This window comes from Erythranthe guttata, chromosome 7, assembly GCF_056151865.1.
Source record: "Erythranthe guttata isolate IM_541 chromosome 7, IM_541, whole genome shotgun sequence".
Lineage (NCBI taxonomy): Eukaryota > Viridiplantae > Streptophyta > Magnoliopsida > Lamiales > Phrymaceae > Erythranthe > Erythranthe guttata.
In genome coordinates this window covers 13,406,756-13,415,174 of record NC_142539.1, presented here as the reverse complement: position 1 = coordinate 13,415,174, position 8,419 = coordinate 13,406,756, and positions in this window count along the sequence as shown.

Genomic DNA, 8,419 nt, shown 5'->3' with positions numbered 1-8,419 from the left:
TGTTAAATTATGTGAAAATGTGATTTTTGTTTTGTCTAATTTTTGTTTTTTTGCTTTTCTTTTTATCTTTTTTTTTTCTTTTTTTGATTTTTTTGATTCCTCAAACACCTAAATAATACGCTTGAACTACACGGAAATTCAAAAACTTGAGAAGACGATTCTGCTATTTTCGAATTTCACCTCAATTGAATGATTCGAAATGGGATTTTAGAGGTTGGATTTTCAGGTTCATTTGGGATATGACCAATTAGGGATTTTAGAATAGAAATAGGGGAGGAGATTGACGTGTCGCTCCTCATCACGTTTATCGGCCAAGAAAACACTGTGTTTTGTCCAGCTCGACATTTAACGGCCACATCGACGTCACGTGAGCGCCCACATGTATATATCACAAGCTCAACTCAACTATTTATTCAAGGAAATATTGGAGCCTTGTCATGCTAATGAAACATGCAGTAAGTCAACAAGCTACACGTATCATCAAGAAACTTATTCAATACTTAGTGCATAAGCAAAGTCTATATTATTATAACACATTGGAAATTATCAATTGTTGTAACATAGGAGAATTTAGTGAATTCTTTATTTTAAAATTCACAAACAATTCAATAGACAAAAAGATGTTGTAACTTACAGACTCCTTTGCAGTATCCACCAGGATTCTCGTGTTTTTTGAAAAATACGGTAAAGCGTGCCTTCACTCTTTCGGAACCAAGGTGCTGCAAAAAGACGGAGACAGAATGACCGGTTGCCTCTCCATTTCCTTTTGGGTAAAGATTAATCTTCCTAATATTATTTATCAGATTAATTAAAATTGCAAGCGCAAGAATTAAATCACTTTTTTTTAGAAAGATAATCGCAAACATACTTAACAAAATAACGTTACCATTTGTGCCCTCCGGCAGAAAATTGTTTTGAATTCCAAACTTGTCCGAGTTTGGAGAAGTTTGGAATCTTCCAATTACACTTGTAAGGTATCCGTTTGATGGATCTGACATAACTTTCTTGGAAATAAATTTGGAAATACCCCACTCCGACTTTAGTGCTTGGAAACGTCTTGTTATTCCTATTCATATAAGTGGCAATTATATATTATATATATTATATTTGGTACTGTAAGGCCTCGATTGCCAAGATAAAATTAGACAAGATAAGATTAAATAATCTAATTAAAGAACAATTATATTATTGGACCTTCGATGATCCAATAAAAAACATACCAAGAGGTAAGATAAGCTATGATAACATAATATTTACTGGTCGAACTAACATGTTATTGGGAATACCAAACATCAAACAAAGTCCAATCATTTAGTTAATCATGACTAATCTCCCTAACCAAACGAGGCCTAACTGGATTGTTGAGGTGCAAATCAAGTCTCACAACGGTTTAATATGGGAAAGATCCTTGGTTTATAAAGTAAGAATAACAACTCTATTGGTATCAGGCCTTTTGGAGAAACCAAGAGCAAAATCAATTGGGCGGCCCAGATTGGACAATATCATACCAGTGTGAAGTTTATGTTATCCATGTGCCCCCAAACAAAATGGAGGGATGTTTCTAATTTACATAACTAATTAAAATGATTAGCATAGAGATAAACATAAGAACTAAAATACCTAGTGAACAAAGATAATTGCCCGAAATCTGATTAAAGAGAAAGATACTCAAGACAACGTTGACCTCCGAGTTTGCAGACAGTGAACTTGTATCCGCCATAGCCAAGTATACAGAAACATAGTCGCGGTCTTTACCGATAATGTTGTCGCCGTTAGGATATATTATTAGTCTCCTGCAGGGCCGGCTCAACCACTAGGCCAATTAGGCAGTTGCCTAGGGCCCCACATTAAGTGGGGGCCCACTTGTACACTTTTTTCTTTTTCCGTTTTTTTACACTAATACGTATTATATTTTATATAAAAAATCTGTATACATTATACATTAATTTTTTATATTATAAATTTTATATCTATTGTAGACCCCTCAATTAATTAATTTAATAGACAATTAATAATATACGTTTATTTAATTATGTGGGTCCTCGGTTACTTTAATCTAAATATTATCCCTCAATTATTATCACTCTTTTTTTCCACCTGACTTCAATAGGTGAATGTATGCTATATTATAACCTTTTTCTTTATTTTTTGCCTTTTATTGATTTTTATACTATTTTTTTTGGGTAGGCACATTTGATTTTTATTTTATTTTCACTTTTCTTTGATAATTTATAAAAAAAATTATACAAAATAAAACATATGTATATAACATTAGGGTCCAAGTTTTGCTTCGCCCAACCCCCAGGTGCCTAAGATCGACCCTAATGTGATGAAAAAACCCAAACTACTAAAACTAAACATTTTTTTGTTAGTTAATTACTTAATTATACTATAATAAACACCCTAAAATTTCTACTTGTTACTAAAATTTCACTCGTTTTTTTAATATTGAATTAAAATTTATCAATTTCATTTTTTTTATTTGTTCTATTATTTAAAAAAAAAATTGTTGATGAATTTGAATTTGTTTATGTAAATATTTTTACAAAAACCACAACCTTGTGAATTTACTTGTGCGCTAATACATAATTTTCTGGTCCTACAATAAGGAATAATTTCATTTACTATTTTAGTTTGGTAAAATTTATTTTTGTTTTATATTTTTCATTTTGCATTAATTAATGCATTGCATCTATAAAAAAATAAAAAATATATTTTAATTATAGGGGCCCAATATTTTCGTTTCGCCTAGGGCCCCCAGCATGCTAGAGTCGGCCCTGGTCTCCTGCACAAGTTAAAACATTGATTTTATCATGCAAATCTTTGAATATTGAAGCAAAAATAAGTAATATTTTATTTATTTTTTGTAAAATTGTATGATTTTAACAATAATATTTTAATAATAAATATGAAAAAGTATATAAATTCACATGAAAGAATGGAGAGAAATTAAAAAAATTGAGGGGTCAAAACTGATATTTACACAAGATTGAGGGGCAAAAACCTATAGCTTAAACATATTACTCAAAATTACTAAAAAGAAAAGAAAAATTAAATCTTGGGGGTCCGCAGCCGCTTTGCCCCTGTTAACGTTCCGCCACTTATTTTAACGGAGAATACATGCGCGAGTTTATTATATTGCTGACAAAATTGAATTATTGGGGTGTTGAATGCTAATATTAATAACACAAGAGTTGTTTTACCAAATTCGATAAACACAAGGTGTTGAATGTAGCCATGTAGGGGTCGGAATGAGCCGAGCTCGGCTCTTTTGGCCAGCTCGAGCTCGAGCTCGAGTCCATGTTGCCGAGCTCGAGCTCATCGAGCCAATTTTTTTTGGTTCGAGCTCGAACTCGTTTAATTTTTTATTTTTTTTTTATTTTTTTCTTAAAATCATTTGATTTTTTTATTAAAAATTATTTATAAGAAAATAAAAAAAAAATTATAAAATAAATAATGAAATCTAGTTATATATATTTTTTAATTTTTCTATTATTATTATAATATATTATATTATTATGAATTATTTAAGCAATATATATTTGTTTCTATTTAAATACTAAAAATATTTATTATTATAGACTATTTACTATTTAGTTAATAATAATAATAACAAGAATAAGAATAATATATATATATATATATATATATATATATATATATATATATATATATATATATATATATATATATATATATATATATATATATATATATATATATATATATATATATATATATATATATATATATATATATATATATATATAAAAGAAGGCAGCTCGCGACCCGAGTCGCGAGCTGTCAAACAACTAATTTTGGGCTCGAGCTCGTGAGCTCGAGTTCGAGCATTTGTCGAGCCGGCTCGTCGAGTTCGCAAGTCGGCTCGGCTCGTTGATTCATTAAAAAAGAAAAATAAAATAAAAACCCGAGAATACAATTACATACCACTTGTGATCTCCGGCTACAAATTCCTTAGTTTCGAATTTTTCAATTCCAGACTTTTCAACCAAGGAGAAGGAGAAGGATTCAATCTTGATTTGGAAATTCGATGGTGGTGCTTCTCTTGTTTCCATGGTCGTGAATTCTCTCTCTCTCTCTCTCTCTCTCTCTCTCTCTCTCTCTCTCTCTCTCTCTCTCTCTCTCTCTCTCTCTCTCTCTCTCTCTCTCTCTCTCTCTCTCTCTCTCTCTCTCTCTCTCTCTCTCTATATATATATATATATAGGGGCTCTTTGAGAAAATCTCCTCATTACTTTTTTTAATGGAGAAAGGTCCAAAATATTTCTGTCCATTTGAGAAAAGCCCACACCCATTTTGAACTATTATGTTTTCCAGCTTTGCCCCTACCCGCCACATCATCACTGGGTCCGCGCTTAGCAATTTTTTTTCTCCCGTTTTTTTCCCCTTCTTTTCTGTACCAGTTTTCTTAATCGACTATGGAGTATAGTCGATTAGCCTTAATCGACTATGCTTCATAGTCGATTAAGGAAATTCTTTAATTTTTTTTTTTATTTTTTTTTCTATATCAGTATATTAATCGACTATGAGATATAAGCATAGTCGATCAAAAGTCTGCTACTAAAAATAAGCAAACCACAACTACAAAACAATGCAAAATCAACCATATTTTACAAAAAACAAAAATATACAAACATTATAATTGATTTATAATGTTGGAATCAATAAACAAAAAATCCAAAAAAAAAAATGGAATCGATTAACCTTGATCTTGATCGACTATCAGAGCATAGTCGATTAGCTTAATCGACTATTCAACATGTACATAGTCGATTAAGGATCCATCTTGCGGGTATTTCTCTACACACGCCGTCCTCCGCCCGATCCACCAAAAAATCCTAAATCTGCATCCCCACCGTCGCAACGCCCCACCATCCCATAATCCTTGCAACTTCATCACATTCCATCCCAAGAGAATCTCTTCCTCTCTCCTCACCACCACCGCAGCACACACTTCCAAGAGAATCTCTTCTTCGATAGCCCAAACGTCGAGCTCGCCTCCAACCTCGCCGCCCTCCACCTCCGCTTCTACAACCTTGATATAAATCAAGTACTGGTCTTAAGTGAAAACGAAAAATAACATAGCGAAATGGTTAATCATGCAAGGGCACCGTTACAAATTATAGTTGCAAAACGGTGGGCGACAAGGGCAAGGAAGAAACATGTGGGTCCTGCATCGGTACCATTGGGTCAGTTGCATAACCTAAAATCCACCGAAATAATTCAGAGATGACGATTCAAAGGATCAAAAGAGAGAGAGAGAGAGAGAATAATCATATATATATATATATATATATATATATATATATATATATATATATATATATATATATATATATATAATGATGCTAGAGATAGATCACCTTAGATAGTTAAAGTATGATGAGTTGGAAGAGCAGAGTGGATCACTGGCTCACGAGCTTGATGAGCTTGAGATACCTGCGATCATAGAACACGTAAACTAGGCCGGGGTTGATCCGGCGGAAACCCCTCCGACGCTCAAGTCAGACGTGCTGATAGTGGAAATAGTCCAGAGAATACAGTTGATAGTATTGCTCAGATAATAGGACGTACCTTAAGCAATGAGTTTCAACCTTTATTTATAACTTAGATGAAATTGTTGGGCCCAAACCTTATTTGAAGGTGATTGGGCCTCGGTGATAGTGGTCTTCAATATTGGGCTCGTGGCCCCGTAGGTATATAAATTGTAAGCCAATTGGGTTGGCCCAATTAGGCATATCATTAAGTTCCCCAAAAACAAAATAAATTGTAAACCCATTGGTGAATTTTCGTTCGCCAAGGGTTATCGACTCCGTGGGGGTTTACTGTTCCCCCAAAACATTTCGCTCGCCAGGGGTTATCGACTCCCTGGGGCTTACCTCTCCCCCCAAAACATTTTGTTCGCCAAGGGTTATCGACTCCCTGGGGATTTACAGTGCCCCCAAAAAATTTCGTTCGCCAAGGGTTATCGACTCCCTGGGGGTTTATAGTGCCCCCAAAACAAAATGGAGAATTATTCCAAAGGGTGGACATATTACAAAAAAAAAAAAAAAATATATAAGCCAAGCCGCGCCGTCGCCCTCCAAGGCGCACGCGCCAAGACACGTGCAACTTTCTTCTAAAGGCGCGCGCACGTCAATTAAAAAAAAAAAAAAGGTGACAAGAATAGCGTGTGCACAGCACGCGCGCGTCAGCGAAAAAAAAAAAAAAAAAAAAAAACGCGCGCATCTGTCAGCAACGCGCAGTTGGGCCACAGGAGCCTCGGTCCCCGCGAACGGGCAGAAGAAGAAAAAAAAAAAAAAAGCCTCGCGCACATCAGTCAACACCGCGTGGTTAGCCCAAGGAAGCCTCGGTCCGCGCGAACGCGCAAAAGAAGAAAAGAAGGAAAAACAAGAAAAAAAAAAGAAAAAGAAAAAAGGGATAAAGGCTGATAGCAGGGGCAAAGCACGCGCGCGGAGGCAGCCGCGCATCGTGCAAAACGCGCGCCTCGATCCGCGCGACATTATAAAAAAAAACAATCAAGAAAAAAAAAAAAAAAAAAAAACGCGCGGTTGGGCCACGGGAGCCTCAGTCCCCGCAAACGGGCCGAAGAAAAAAAAAAAAAAAAATCCTCGCACACATAAGTAAGCACCGCGCGGTTGGCCCAAGGAAGCCTCGGTCCGCGCGAACGCGCAGAAGAAGAAAAGAAGAAAATAAGGGAAAAAATAAAATAGGTGCAAAGCACGCGCGCGGAGGCAGCCGCGCATCGTGCAAAATGCGCGCCTCGATACGCACGACATTATTAAAAAAAAAATGAGATGGACTGTTAGCGTGCAAAGCACGCGCGCTTGGGGCGCCGCACGTTCTGTCATTTAAAAAAAAAAGTAAAATAAAATAAAAGAAAAATAAAAGAAAATGAGAGAGATAAGGGAGGGTGCGCAACACGTGCGCATGACAGCACGCTGTCACGGCCCGCTAGTTTTGACCCAACCCCTTGCCAGTTTCCCTTGGGTTGTGGAGGTTAGGAAGGCCAAGACTTAGCCCAAATAGGTAAGGCCCAAGTTGACCCAAATGTATAGAGGTAGGTAGAGGTAGGTGGAGGTAGGTAGAGACATTTTAGGGATTCTTTGGAGTGTTCAGGGGCCACACGCGATGAGTCAATGTCCCAAGATGGGGTCGTTGTCGGCACTCTTACAACAAGAGGCTGAGCAAGGCACAAACGAGGAGCTAGGCAACATGGGATCGCTCCAACTTCTGAACGCCTTAAAGGCTAATCCGATGCCGGCAGCATCAAGCAAGGGGCTGATGTACGTGGAGGCCCGCATCAACGGTACCCCAGCAAAGGTGATGGTGGACACGGGAGCGACCCACAACTTTATCACCAAGGACGAGGCCAAGAGGGTTGGCCTACGGTGGAGCAGACGAGATGGTTGGCTCAAGGCCGTTAACGCTAAGGCACAACCGCTCAACGGTGTAGCACGAGATGCGGAGCTACACTTAGGCACTTGGAAGGGCCAAGTGGATTTTTCGGTAGCACCGATGGATGACTTCAAGGTGGTGCTAGGCATGGACTTCTTCCGCAAGGTAATGGCTATCCCGATGCCTTGTTTCAATTCGGTTTGCATCTTAGAGAAGGGGACACCTTGCATGGTGCCGGCCATCAACAACACCACTAAGGAAGAAAGCACACAACCAAGGCAACAGTCGGCCATCCAAGTTGCCAAGGGAGTTCGAAGGGGCGAGCCGACATTTTTAGCCGCTTTAAAGGAGTACAAACCGGGGAAGGTGAACGTTGTAGCCGATGCTTTGAGTAGGAAAGCCGAACTCGCAGCCATTAGCTCGACAAGGGGGAACTTGGCCGACATGATCCGAGGAGGGCTCGAACATGATCCAATGGCCAAGGAGCTAATTCGACTCGTCAAGGAGGGCAAGACGAGGCAATTTTGGGTAGAGGACGGCCTACTCTACACGAAGGGACAGCGACTATTCGTTCCGAAGTGGGGCAGCTTGAGGAAGGACCTCATAAGGGAATGCCATGACACCAAGTGGGCGGGGCATCCGGGCCAAAGACGGACAATGGCGTTGCTCGAGACGGCCTACTTTTGGCCTCTCATGCGGGACAGTGTCGACGTATATGTTAAGACTTGTGTTGTGTGCCAACAAGACAAGGTGGAGAATAAACAACCGGCAGGGTTACTTGAGCCACTCCCAATCCCCGAGCGACCATGGGAGTCGATCTCAATGGACTTCATTAGCGCCTTGCCGAAGTCCGGGGGGGCCGGATTTATTATGGTGGTGGTAGATCGCTTTTCAAAATATGGGATGTTCATAGCTTGCCCGAGGGATTGCACCGCGGAGTAGGCAGCCCGGTTCTTTTTCAAGAACGTCGTCAAATATTGGGGACTACCGAGGAGCATCATAA